The 14123-nt window shown below is 40.0% G+C and overlaps 1 pseudogene; it reads right to left on the bottom strand.

Annotated features, from left to right (window-relative positions):
• Positions 1–10323: 10323 nt before the first annotated feature.
• On the bottom strand, positions 10324–11757 carry LOC145116141 (putative sugar phosphate/phosphate translocator At2g25520 pseudogene; annotated as a pseudogene).
• Between the last annotated feature and the right edge of the window lie 2366 nt (positions 11758–14123).

Genomic DNA, 14123 nt, shown 5'->3' with positions numbered 1-14123 from the left:
TATATATATATATATATATATATATATATGGAATGGGCCAAGTTCATTTAGGTTGGGCTAAGCTTGCATGGATAGTCCATGGAGTTTTTAACCCATGGATCCTATGGAAATAAAAGGTCATGGGTATTAGGGTTTACATGAATGTAACCCTAATCCTCCATACTATATAAAGAGGTCTTTGGCACATGAAATGGCACTAGTGTGTGTGTAAACAAGAGTGGGCTAATTTCTAGTGTGCTTACTATTCTCTCAACTTTTCCAAGGTGTTTTTGGTGATTTGTTATTCCACTTGAGGCTTCCACACTATTGGGGCTAAGCTCTTAAAGATCAAGACTTCAAGCTCCATCAAAAGGTATGTCATTTAACTAGGCTTTTGTAGTATAGTTGCTTCATATTATGCTAGTTAGGATGAAACCTTGGAATATTGAATATTTGCATGTATAATAGAGAAAACATAGATCCAAGGTTTATAGGGTTGCATGTACACCATAGGAGTGTTAGAATGCTCAAAACCCTTCAGGAAAGGAGGCGCCGACAGTGCCCGAGACTATCGGCCAGATGAGATGGATGACAGGATTCGGGAGATCCTGCATGATGAGGTTGCTGCTATGTTCCGGGCTCAGTTTCCGGAGATATTTGGGTCTATCAAGACCGCTATGGTGGAGTATTTTGATGATCGCTATGCAGCCCTCACTGAGGCGGCTGCCGCAGCAGCCACAACAGCTGTATCGGCGGCAGGGTTGGGATCCGGTCAGGATTTTCAGTACTGGGACTTCGACAACACGAAGCCCCTTAATTTTGATGGGACTAAGGACCCCATCAAAGCCATGAGGTGGCTGTCTGACGTGGAGGGGTGTTTCTTCACGTGCTTGTGCCCTACTGACCAGAAGGTCAGATGTGCCCTGAACTTGCTGAGGTCCGGGGCAAAGGACTGGTGGAGATTGATGACTGGGTCTTATTCGGATGACCAGAGAGCTGCGGTTACTTGGGAGCAGTTCAGGGATATGTTTCATGCTCGCTATATTCCTCGGGTCGAGCGAGAGCGGCTAGCTCAGGAGTTTTTGGAGTTGAGAGAGGATGGTGAGACCGTGACAGAGATCACCCGTATGTTCACGGAGAGGGCGATGTTTTGCCCGGAGTTTGCTTCTGAGCAGACTCAGATGACTCGTTATCTGAGCATGCTCAAGACTGATATTCGGCAGTTTGTGGCGACCCAGCGTTGTGATACACTTTTGGATCTACAGGAGGCCGCTAGGCGGCGTGAGTTAGAGATTGAGCTGCAGTTGAGGGAGCAACGGCAGGCCTTGACACAGTAACAGTCGGCTCCAAAGCGGTCTAAGACCGCAGATTCCAGGTCAGGGGACAGTAGGGCCGCACTTGTGGCAAGTGCGGGAGGGGGCACTCGGGGGCTTGCAGATACGGTAGCGCATGCCGCAAATGCAGCAAGGAGGGGCACTTTACGCGGGACTGTCGCCAGAAAGCCCCGGTTTAGGATATGAGGATTTGCTACCATTGTCATCAGGTTGGTCACGTGAAGACCAACTGTCCATAGCTCGCGTCCAAGCCGGCGCAGGCTCCAGCTTTGGCTACACTAAGGATTACTGACGGGAGTCAGGGTTAAGCAGCGCCCCCGAGGGCCCATGGACGCGTCTTCCAGCTTACGGTAGAGGAGGCCAGAGCAGCACCTGATGTGGTTGCTGGTATGTTTCTACCTCTTATCTTACTGTTTACGATTATATTGTGAACTTTCATTTTCCTTATGTGTGGGTCGTTAGGTCACAAGAAGTGTCAGGAGAATTTTATTGCCAAAGGGTTGTAGGTAGTTAGAGTCCAGGGATACATTGAGGATGTGAAGTTAGGATAGAGAATCGCCAATCCAGGGTCAGTAGTTGTGATTTGGAGATTCAGAAGTATTCAATTGGGATTCAAGTTTATCCCGAAGTTCGGTTGCTCCGTGCCGAGATGGGTTGTTCTGTAGAGGTTATTCATTCCATGGTAAAGTATGGTAATACCTAGTAGGGACGGTTAATTAGTGTTTTGGTTTCGCCACCAGTAGATAGTGGTTAGTATCCCAAGTGGGGGAGAATTGGGAATTCTCAGATGGTGCATCAGCCATTGACGATTTTGTTTAGCTGTCAGGGCTCAACAGTACATTCAGCACGAGTGTGCGGGTTATTTAGCGTAGGTGGAGATACGCGGGTCAGGAATCAGACCACGTTTTCCCGAGAGGGTAAGCGATCAATTGGTGGGTTTTGCATACTACAACATCCTATGGTGCACATACAACCCTAAATACCTTGGATCTATGTTTTCACTAATTATACATGCAATGATGTTTCCAATGTATTAAGCCTATAACTAGCATGCAATTGTCATATACTATACAAGATACTAGTTAGGGTAACATACCTTTCATGTAGCTTGAAATCTTGATGTATTTGGCCTTAAGAGCTTAGCCCTAATAGTTTGGAAGCCTCAAATGAAGTCAGAACACATCATGAACACCATACAGAAGTACCTGAAACACTAATCGATAATCAGAAGTACCTGAAACACTAATCAATAATGTAAGCTCGAATGCTTAGTGAGTTACCCCCAAAATACCAACACCATACAGATATAACCATATCATATACACAAACACAACATACATATTGAGCCATCAGCCTGACTGGACCGCCTCGCAAACCTTCAGCCTATCTGGACTGCTCTCCGAGCCTTCGGTACGTCTGGACCGCTCTCCGAGCCTTCGGTACGTCTGGACCGCCTCACAGGGCCTACAGCCTATCCGGACCGCTCGCCGGGCCTACGGTCTGACCAACATGCCCTCCTGGGCCTGTAGTCTATCTGGACCGCCCTAGGTATCTTCGCCTACAGCACGAAGTAGGACCTCCCTCAACCCATTACCCCAAACCAACAAACATGTGCACATACATATCATACGCTAGCTAGCAAGTACAGATAGTCATACAGATCTAACAGATCACTAATCATGGCAACCATCATATAACCAGGATATCAATCTAACCGATCACTAACATAAGAACCATACTATAACCAGGATACTGATCTAACCGATCTCTAACATAGCATCATCCTATATACCAGGATACCGACCTAACCAGGTCACTAAGCATATCATCATCCTAACTACCAGGATGTAAATCAATAAGCATATCATGCAATAAACCCGGATACAAATCCGATAAGGGCCGATATTGGTGCCTTAGACCCTGTTGATATAGTGAGGAGAACTCACCTCGCAATGTCGATCTCAACCGATGAATCGAACTCCCGAATCACTGTCTCACCAAAATCCCAACTATCCAAAATAACGAATATTAAGTCAATAAATAGGAGTACTCGTCTTGACTAAGAATCCACATAGTCCATTTCTAATTTAGGCCAAGGGCCAATATCAAATTCACTATCCAAAAGTCCATATACATAAGCCCATTAATGGCCCAATTTTCCAAATTGGGACCAAGTCCATAATTGGGCCTCATTCAAAGGCTCGCTACCAAAACTGGCCCGAAAGATCCTTATCCAGAGGACCCATCAAGGCCCAAGTCCAACTAGTCCAAAGGTGGCCCAATCCCGAAGCCTAAATCGCAAAAGCCCAACAGGGGTCGTACGCTGGGCGTACTCCTCTGGTACGCAGGACGTACTCCGTCTCGAGTTGACTGAAAACGGGGCCATTGACTCGGTACGTGAGGCGTATTGCTCTCTACGCGGGGCGTACACGATTCTATACCAAAACTCTCATAAGTGCTTAATTGCTTAAGCACTTAAGCCCAAACTTCAGATCCATCGACCAAATGTGCCTAAGACTCATAAAGTCTTCAACTTTTAGACTGTGGACGTCCTGAAAGTTCTTAATATATGGTATTAATCCATTAATACCTTCCTACTCCATGCATGGGACACATTTAGCTATTGGGACATCATTTTTATCACTTAGGACCCTTTCTAGGGTCTGGAAGGACAGCTTAATATGACCAAAATGCATCATGCACCACATTGGGGTTTTTGGGACAAGTAAAGTGCCAAGAAACTAAACAAGACAAGATCTACTCAAAATAGTTGCCAAGCTAGAAGCTTTTTACCTCCTGGAGCTTCTAGAAGACCAAAGAATTTCAGATCTTCAAGCTTGCCTTCCTTCTCCAACTATTTGGTACAACACCTCCTCCTTCAAGTGCTCAGAACACACACAAACTCACACTCACACACAAGGCTATGGTTTGGGACATCTCTAGGGTATGGAGGCTGAAAGTGGTGGGAGAAATGAGCCATAAGGATGTTTATATAGCACCCAAACCCTAAATATTAAGGCGCCCCTAGTACGCTCAGCGTACCCTTATGTACGCGCAGTGTACTCCTCTTGATCCCCAAATTACAATTTAGCCCTTAGGCTTTTCATGGCTTCACCCCTCTATCCCCAGGGACTATAAATGACAAATCTTGGGATGTTACAAGCCAAATATATACAGTCGATTTCAATCGGGCTTAATGCATCCAAAACATAGATCTGGCCTCCTAGGGTCGATATAACACGTAAAGTTACAAACTTTACGTTCATGCATGGGCTAATTAGCTCAAAAATCCCTAAAATGTGGTTCATAGGATGCATGGGACTCCCATGGCCATAAATTTGTCACCTTTATGCCATGGAATCCCTCAAGGACCCTGGATCTGAGATCAAAACCCCAAAACATGCTTGCATCCATGAATGGTTCCAAAAATGGCTCCTTAAAGCCCTAAACTACCCCAAAAAGAAATCTAATAGATGAATGGTCAAGGTATAAACTTTATACCTCAAATGAGATGGAAATGGAAGACAACCTCTGGATCTACTTGCTCCCTCTTGAACTCCCAAGCTTCTTCTTCCTTCTCAAGCTTCAAAACCACCAAAAACACACAAAAATGGCTCAAGAACACTCAAAATGGGATAGGGTTTTGAATTAGGGTTTTCTGGACTAAGGGAGGCGATGAGGGAGGCCACAATTAGGGTTTCACTCTGGCAAGCCTACTCGTCGAGTCGAGGCTCCTCGACTCGTCGAGTAGACTTCAAGTCCCGCGTCCAACATATCCAATTCCTACTCGACGAGTTTGGGGCCTACAACTCGTCGAGTCCCTTAGCAAATGTGAATAGTTTCTTATTTAAATACGTACCAGGAACCGGACCTTACAAAGTCCATTATGAGCCCTTGTGGTGCTGCCATTGCACCTTCACCAACTCGACCTTCTTGTTCCTCAGGTCCTTCGTCATCCTGTCGAGGATGGCTACTGGTCGTTCGATGTAGTTTGGGCTGTCATCAACCTGAATATCCTGTAGAGGCAATCAAGGCAACCATCATATAACCAGGATATCGATCTAACCGATCACTAACATAACAACCATACTATAACCAGGATACCGATCTAACCGATCTCTAACATATCATCATCCTATATACCAGTGTACCGACCTAACCAGGTCACTAAGCATATCACCATCCTAACTACCATGATGTAAATCAATAAGCATATCATGCAATAAACCCGGATAAAAATCCAATAAGGGTCGGCATTGGTGCCTTAGACCCTGTTGATATAGTGAGGAGAACTCACCTTGAAATGTCGATCTAAACGGAAGAGTCAAATTTCCAACTCACTGTCTCACCAAGAATCCCGAACTATTCCAAAATAACGAATAATAAGTCAATAATTGGGAATATCAATCCTGATCAAGAATCTCACATATAATCATAGTCCATTTTGTATTTTCTCTTATTTGGGCCAAGGCCCAATTACCAAATCCATGATCCACAAGTTCACATATACAAGGCCCATCATTGGCCCAATTTTCCAAATTGGGCCCAACTCCCTAATTCGGCCTTATTCTAAGATCCAAATCCAAAACTGGCCCAAAACACCATTATTCAGAAAGCACAGCAAGGCCCAAGTCCAATGATTCCAAAAGCGAACCAATCCCGAAGCCCAATTCGTCAAAAGCCCAACATAGGGTGTACGTGGGGCGTACTCCTCCGGTACGCTGGGCATACTCCATTTTGCGTTGACCAGCATCAGGGTGGTTGACTCAGTACGCTGGGCGTACCGGATCTACGCGGGTCTTTACCAAAACTCAAATAAGTGCTTAATGGCTTAAGCACTTAAGTCCAAATTTCAGATCCATCGACCAAAAGTGCCTTAGAAACGTAAATTCTTAAACTTTAAGACTTTGGACGTCCAGAAAGCACTTAATACATGGTCTTAACTTATTAAGACCTTCCTACTCCATGCATGTGACATATTCAGCTAATGGGACCTCATTTTTATCACTTAAGACCTTTCCTAGGGTCTAGAAGGACAGCTCAAAAGGTCCAAAATGCATCATGCTCAATATGGGGTTTTTGGGGACAAGAATGGAGTCAAGAAAGCTAAGTAAAACTAGATCTACACAATATGGTTGCCAAGATAGGAGCATTTTACCTCCCGGAGCTTCTAAAGGACAAGAGAACTTCAGATCCTCAAGCTTGCCTTCCTTCTCCAACTATTTGATGCAATGCCTTCACCTTCAAGAGCTCAAAACACACACCAACTCACCCTCACACACAAAACTAGGGTTTGGGACGTTTCTGGAATATGGAGGCTAAGAACGATGAGGGAAAATGAGCCATAAGGATGTTTATATATCCCCCAACCCTAAATATTAAGGTTTTCTTCTGAGATGAGTACGCCCAACGTACACAAGTGTACGCCCAACGTACTCGGGCGCGCCTAGTACGCTTAGCGTACCCATATGTACGCGCAGCGTACCCCTATGTACGCGCAACGTACCCCTATATACGCACAGCGTACTCCTCCTGATCCCAAAATTACAATTTAGCCCTTAGGCTTCTCATGGCTTCACCCTTCCATCCCAGGGACTATAAATGAAGAATCTTGGGATGTTACAGATTTTAAAAAGTTCAAATTTGGCATGATTTTTATGGATGTTACATGAGTCATGGTGGACTCGACGAGTCGTTCTTAGGACTCGGCGATTCGGGCCGTGGTTCCCCCAACCTTCTCTGTTACTTAGCAAACTTATTGAGTCTAGAAGATGACTCAGCCAGTTAGACGTGTTTTGGACTTAAGGTCAAGAACTCGACGAGTCCAAGGATGAACTCGACGAGTCAATGAGCAAATGTCTCGATCTGTATGAAGGAGAACTCGATGAGTACAAGGAGGGACTCGACGAGTTCAAATGGAAAGTCCTGATTCTGTCATAAGGAGAAACTCGATGAGTCAAATCGTGAATTCGAGATTCTCTGAATTATGGAACTCGACGAGTTGATGGACCAACTCGGCGAGTTGAGTCAACCAGGATGTTGACTTTAACCAGAGCATTGACTTTGACTTTGACTTGGCCATTATCCAAGATTGACCCTTAAAGGGGTTATGAATATGAAAGAGTAACTGAGGGAGACTGTTATGTGTAGGAGTTTGAAGAGGGTTGATCCCAGCACCGAGGGCAGTTCATTTGCTGCACGACATTAAGGTGAGTTACCTTCCAGTAGAAGTAGGTCTAAGGCCACAATGTCGGCCCACTAGTAGGAGTTGGTTGTTAGATGGTTGTCTTTGTGATAATCGTTTGGTATGCCACTATCTGATATGCTTTATGTGCTAGGATGCTATGATATGCGTGTTAGTAGTAGTAGGGGTGAAATAGTTCCCGGATACCGGTTGAAAGATACCGAAGGGGTAGACAGTACCCATGAATGTCTAGCAGTATGTTCATGTTATGTTATTATGTGGTAGTGGTAGGGGTGAAACAGTCCCCGATTACCGGTTGAAAGATACCGAAGGGGATGTCAGCTCCCGGTTACCGGTTGAAAGATACCGAAGGGAAGCCCAGCTTCCAGTTATGCCGGTCAGATACCGGTTGAAAGATACTGAGGGGTAGGCATTATGTGTTTATGGTATGTGGTATGATGGGGGAACTCACTAAGCTTTGTGCTTACGATTTTCAGTTTTGGTTTCAGTTACTTCCTCTTCGAAAGGAAAGGAGCTGGCACGGTAGCAGCATATCACACACATGATTTTCCGCATATGAGATTTCTGGGATTTGTACTCTGACATTGTTTTATCATGATACGATTTGACCACTGATACTCTGGTTTTGATATGATTTGATGCTATGGTTGTTTCCAGACAAATGGTTTTATAATTATTGTATTTAAAAATGAAAATTTTTTGTCATGATTTTTGGGTTGTTACAACATATCAGCTTTTTTCATTAGAGTGATTTGTGGTTCGATTTTGGATCTTGAATGATTTGGAATTTGATTTCTTCACTGTATTATGATTTTGGATAGAGTCATAGATGGAATGAAGAAGATGAAGTTAGAGAGTGAAAGAGTGAGAAGGGGGAAGGTGCAGATCTGGCGCATCCAGTGGTTACCGATAACTTTTTGAGTGTATATCGGCGGGTTTCCAACGTTATGGTCCGGCGGTCCGTCGATTCCGATGTTTTCCGACGTGTGTGGTCTGACTGCTGGTCTACTGGTGTTCTCCCTGTGTTCTCCATTTGCTTTAGAGAAGAGATATGGAGAGATAAGAGATATTACAATGATTATTTTTTTATTGTTAAAATAAATAATAATTAACAATTTAAAAATATATATATAATCACAAAATAAAAAAAGAAACAAAAGGGTAATATAGTCTTTTTAGGTCTAGCAGGGACCAAACGCGCAACAAAATTACATTTTAGGGACCGTCCGAGTTAAGAAAAAAATTAGGGACCGAACACGCAGATTACTCCAACCCACAAGGACCATTCGCGTAATTCACTCTAACTTTAAAATATAAAAAAGACCAAATTGTAAGTTATAAAATATCAATAATTTAGTTTTAAAATCATGAATAATAAAATTGATAGATGACTTAAGAGAATATATATATATATATATATATATATATATATATATATATATATATATATATATATATATAATCCGGTGCATGTGCGTCCATTCTAAAAGTCTAAAACTTTTTCTTTTGCGGCTGATCGCTTTAAATTTCGACGTTTTGGATTGGTTCCTTGATTCATTGATTAATAATGGTTCTCTATTGAACTTTTATATATATATATATATATATATATATATATATATATATATATATATATATATATATATATATATATATATATATATATATGTTAAAAATAAAATCTCCTCTAATAAATGAAAATCTTTTTGTCACATGTCACATTCTTATTGATTTGGCCACATGTCATTTTGTGGTTATTTTCAATTAATTTTTTTTTCACATAACATTTTGTAGTTTCTTTCGTTTATCAAAATCCACATAATTTTTAAATGTAATAATTATAATAAATGCATATCAATTTCATTAATTGACTTTCCTTTTAATTTTAAAATTTGTAAATTAAAACTCATTAGTTTACTTTGTTTATTTATCTAAATTATTTGTTTAAATTTAAAATAAATAAATAAATTTAAAAAAAAACATATTAATTTTAATAATTCAATATATTTTTTTCAATTTTTTTATAAATTCAAACTTTTAAATGTTTAGAATTTCATATTTAATTTTTCTTTTAAATGAACTCATGTAATAAATGGGTTCTACACCTAGTCTCTATTATTCCAGGTAAAAATTTATTTTACATCAAAATAGTAATTTGATCTCAGTTTAAGTATTTGTGCAGTTGTGCTTTGAAAATAACAACTAAAAATAAACATAAATGTTTCTCACAAACTTATTTTGCAAATTAATTAATATATATAGTCGACATTACGTTTTTATCCTTATACGACATGATATGCTTCTTTTCCAGCTGCATGTTGGTGTTGATTGACTTCTGTCGATTACAAAAGACAAAAAGCGAATATACCATGAAACATGCTTATTTTTATATTTTTTTTTGTCATCGTAACTATGGTTAATTACAGCAACCAATTATTTCATTTTATTTAACTTTGGTACAGGCTAATTTTTTCCCGAATTAGATCACTTAAATTAGAAAATTCGTTTTTTTTTTCCTTTTTTGGTCATGTTACAACCGAGTGTTTATATATCCAAACATGTTGATCATAATAAAATATTTTACACAAACAAATTAGCCCAAAAACCTAATTGACAAATAAAATATTTTATTACCCAGATTTTAATTTAAAAAAAAAAAAAAAAAACCCTTGATTACTATATCAATCAATCAATCCGTATTTCTATTGTTATTTTAGTGTTTCTTGAATCCAATAATCAAGAATCATAAACAAGAAAAATACAATGTATCAAGAACACATCATCAAGCACCCAAATTTCCAGATATCTATAAGAAGAAAAATCTTATAAATGAAAATCCATTTATATAAACCAACAAAGATAAACATAATTAAAAATAGCTAGATCGTGTGAACTGTGAAATACCTAAACTTGAAGAAATCCTACATCATCAGCCATGAAAATCAAAAACCCATTTGAATCATTTATCAGACTCATTCTTTCTTGCTGATTTTTCATCTTTTTGGTCCAATAACTTGCCCGATTCATCATCAAGATCAAATTGAGTCGCCTTCTTCTCTGCTTCTTTAGCCTTAAGTGCCTGTAACTTGGCATGATTATAATAAGCAACACCCATGAAAGCGATCAAGTAACCAAACAAATTGATCGGAGTTACTGTATCCTTGATCACCGACCAAGAAAAAGCAATCAGCAACCAATCTTTAACAACCCCAGCAACATTCATCGTTAACGCAGATGTCTTCCCAACAAGCAAGAACACAGCCAGATTCAAAGCAAAAGCACAAATCGAATTCGTCCCAAAGATGAAGTAATCAAAGTGGAAACTAGAAGTATCCCTCAATTTGGGAAGCTCCACGATAATCCATGGAACAGATAAGAAAACCAAACAACAAGGAGCGACATAATAGAGAGATGTTATCGGATTAAACGTAATGCCTTTCGATGTCAACAGGATTTGAATCAAAACCAAACGAGTAGCTTCGAACGCAACAGCACCAAGCTGTAACGTAACACCCCATGAATTATACTTGGCTTCACCATAAGCAGCAATCGCAACCCCAAAAGAGATCGAAAGCATGTTGCTCATCGTTTGGCCTTTAAACCCTTCTTTTTTGAACAAAACACCGATGGAGTAAACGGCGACAGGCATTAAGGCTTTGAGCATTTGGATAAACGAAACAGAAAGGTAAATGTAAGCGGAATTGGAGAGCCATAAGCTAAGAGAGTAAAGGAAACCGATTGGGACAACGGATTTGAGATACACATCGAGGGTCATTTGAACTGGTTCGACGACTTTGAGTACACTGACGAGAATGTAAGCTAATGAAGAACAGAAACCCATGTGAATCATAGTGAGTGAGATTGGGTAAGGCCAGTTGTACATATTGCGATCGAGTATGTACTTGTTGTAGACGATGACAGTGAAGCTGAGGAAGATCCATATGGCGACGTAGCTGTAGGAGAGGATGATCTTCTTCAAAACACTTTCGCTTAGGGCTCCTCCTCTTCCCATTTTAGTTGGATTGGATCTGAGGTGGCTGATGGGTGAATTGATCAATGTAGTTGAAGGAGGAAGAAACCCAAAAGGGGAATTAGGGATTTAGTATGGAAATATAGCGAATTGATATGGGCATTGCAGATTTGAAGAGATTACATAATTTGGGGGATTAGGTCAGATGACTTCTATGGCATGTGTCGCCTGCTGTCAAATGCCGGTCGATATAAAACAGAGCATTCATAATTATTAAACTCTTTGTAGAATATATTTCTTTTTGTTACATTATCTTTTCACAAAAACAAATCTACTTAAATAACTTCTTTCTACATTAATTATTTTTTAACTAATAATCATTTTGCTAGCTAGCAGTATGATGTTTTTCTTCAGTCCATAAGGCTGGGGGAGTGGCCCTTGCCTTCAGCTCGCCAAAAAGACGTCATCAGCTCGTTAGGACCACCCTCTAAGCTTCGCTAGATGACTCGCCATGCTAAGATAGTTGTCTGGTTAACGAGAGAAAAGAGAAAAAAGACAAGACAAGAAGGATTCTAATTGTCTATTTTTCATTTGGATTTTATATATTTTTTTTAATTCTAAAATTCAAGTGTATATGAAACTTAAGTGGCAGATAAAAATGTGATGTGGCAAGGTGCTAAGACCTACCGGTATGGATACAACGAACGGGTTCGTGGTACACATGGCAACGAACAACGGTCGTGCACACCGGCCCGCCCGTTCGTGCGTGCACACCGGCCCACCCGTTCGTGGTGGAGCAATTTTGTGGTGTTTCGTGGTGGGCATCACAAATGTAAACGGCCAATGGTCTTCTTCTTCCCTCCCATCTTCTTCTTCTCCCTCTTCTTTCTTTCTCTTCTCTCTCTTCTTTTCGGTAGTGGGGAGTACCCCAGTGGTTCGTGGTGGCCTGAGGTGGCTGACTTGGAAGCTCTCCACGACCTTTGGCGTGGAGAGTATACAGGATGACCTACGCATGCTATTACTCCCTATAGCCTAAGATTGACGTTTAACTCTTGTCTGAAACATTGGTAGATCTATAATTTCATAAGTAGTTTACAAGTAGATCAAAATGTGTATCGTCATTTTTTAAAGAAAAAAAAAATTAAAGTCTTTTTAGTTTTCTAATAATAAGATGTTATTGATATCTATTTCTGCGTTTTCTAACCCTTTTAATTTTTTGTTTTTAAACACATATTACATTTAATATTAATATTTATTTTTGAGATGAATCATAAAAAATTGTCCCTGTGGTGGGCATAAATTTATACTTTAAGTACAAGTTTCAAAATTTTATTTTTTTACAAAATTATATAAATGGTCTCTAGTTTTTCAAATTTATATATTTCGTCTATAACTTTTTTTGTTGATGATAATGATCTATGTTGTTTCAAAAAGTCGCATAGATGATCCTTTGCCTCGTTTCATTTGAATTCGTCGTTAAGTGATACTATGTGCCCCTCATGTAAGGGTAATATCGTCTTTCCCTTTAGACGGACATTGAATGAGGATTAAACAATATATTACACAATCAATCCCTAAATTGTCATTATCATCATCCCTCTCCCAATAAACCACTCTTCATCTTCTTCTTTTTTGACTCTCGATTACCAGACGTACCACACATAAAGGGAAACAATAAATTAGGGTATTTCAAGCTCATTCGAAATGGTTTTAACTGTATGGAATGATTGCCTACCAAGGGTTGCTAAAGGTACAAGTAGGACGGATCGGTTCAATATGTTGAAAAAGTTATCGCTGGAAGGATGTGAATCAGTTGTTTATTTTATAGGGTGTGGTGGTTTAATTATGGAACCAGGTGGCTATTTGGTGCGACCTTAAGTGCGACCTTAATTTCCCATCCTTTCTCTTGATAGGAAGTGCGTTCGAATGATTGAAGGCTACAATTATTTTGAGGTTTAAGAAGGTGTCGGTTCATGTCATTATTAGCTCGTTATAATGGTTGATTTGGAATCACCGAGTTGCATTTTTTTCTAGCCGTCCGACAATTAGAAAAGAGAATATGCAACATTGTTGCATTATGTTTTAGAACGACAATGATATTATTAAAAAAATTGCTAGCAAGCAACTATACAAAACACAAAAAATGTCACATTACATAACTGCGACCACATGATTTTGTAAGCAACTCACCCACACGCCTATTATTACACTAAAGAAAAGCTTGAGTGACAATGTTATAAAAAAGAATCGCCTTCTAATGTTGTTCCTTACCAAACATCACCTTGTTATGGAACGACCAAATAACACACCATATCAAGGTCGGCCTTATGTATTAAAAATATAAGTTAGGGCTTAGGGACCCTTTTGGTAAAGGGCCCACTTAATCCAAATCCTCTAATGTCGATTATTTCGATATTCCATACCTTCTCAGCTTCTCTTCTAGGTTTCTATATTCGTTGATATATTACACGCCTCAAATCAAAACGGCGATTACACTTCTGTTCTTCTTCCTTCCGTCTCCATTCTTGTAGACTTGTACTCTAAATCTATGATTGACTAATTCTCCGTTCTCGATTCTAGTACGATTCTCCAACCTTGTTCTTGAACTGTTGAATAATGAAAGAAAGGTTGCCTG

The sequence above is a fragment of the Lactuca virosa genome, chromosome 5 (assembly GCF_052849685.1).
Source record: "Lactuca virosa cultivar CGN04683 chromosome 5, Lactuca_virosa_CGN04683_v6, whole genome shotgun sequence".
Classification (NCBI taxonomy): domain Eukaryota; kingdom Viridiplantae; phylum Streptophyta; class Magnoliopsida; order Asterales; family Asteraceae; genus Lactuca; species Lactuca virosa.
The sequence above is the reverse complement of the archived record's forward strand: the minus strand, read 5'-3'. Positions and strand labels throughout refer to the sequence as shown.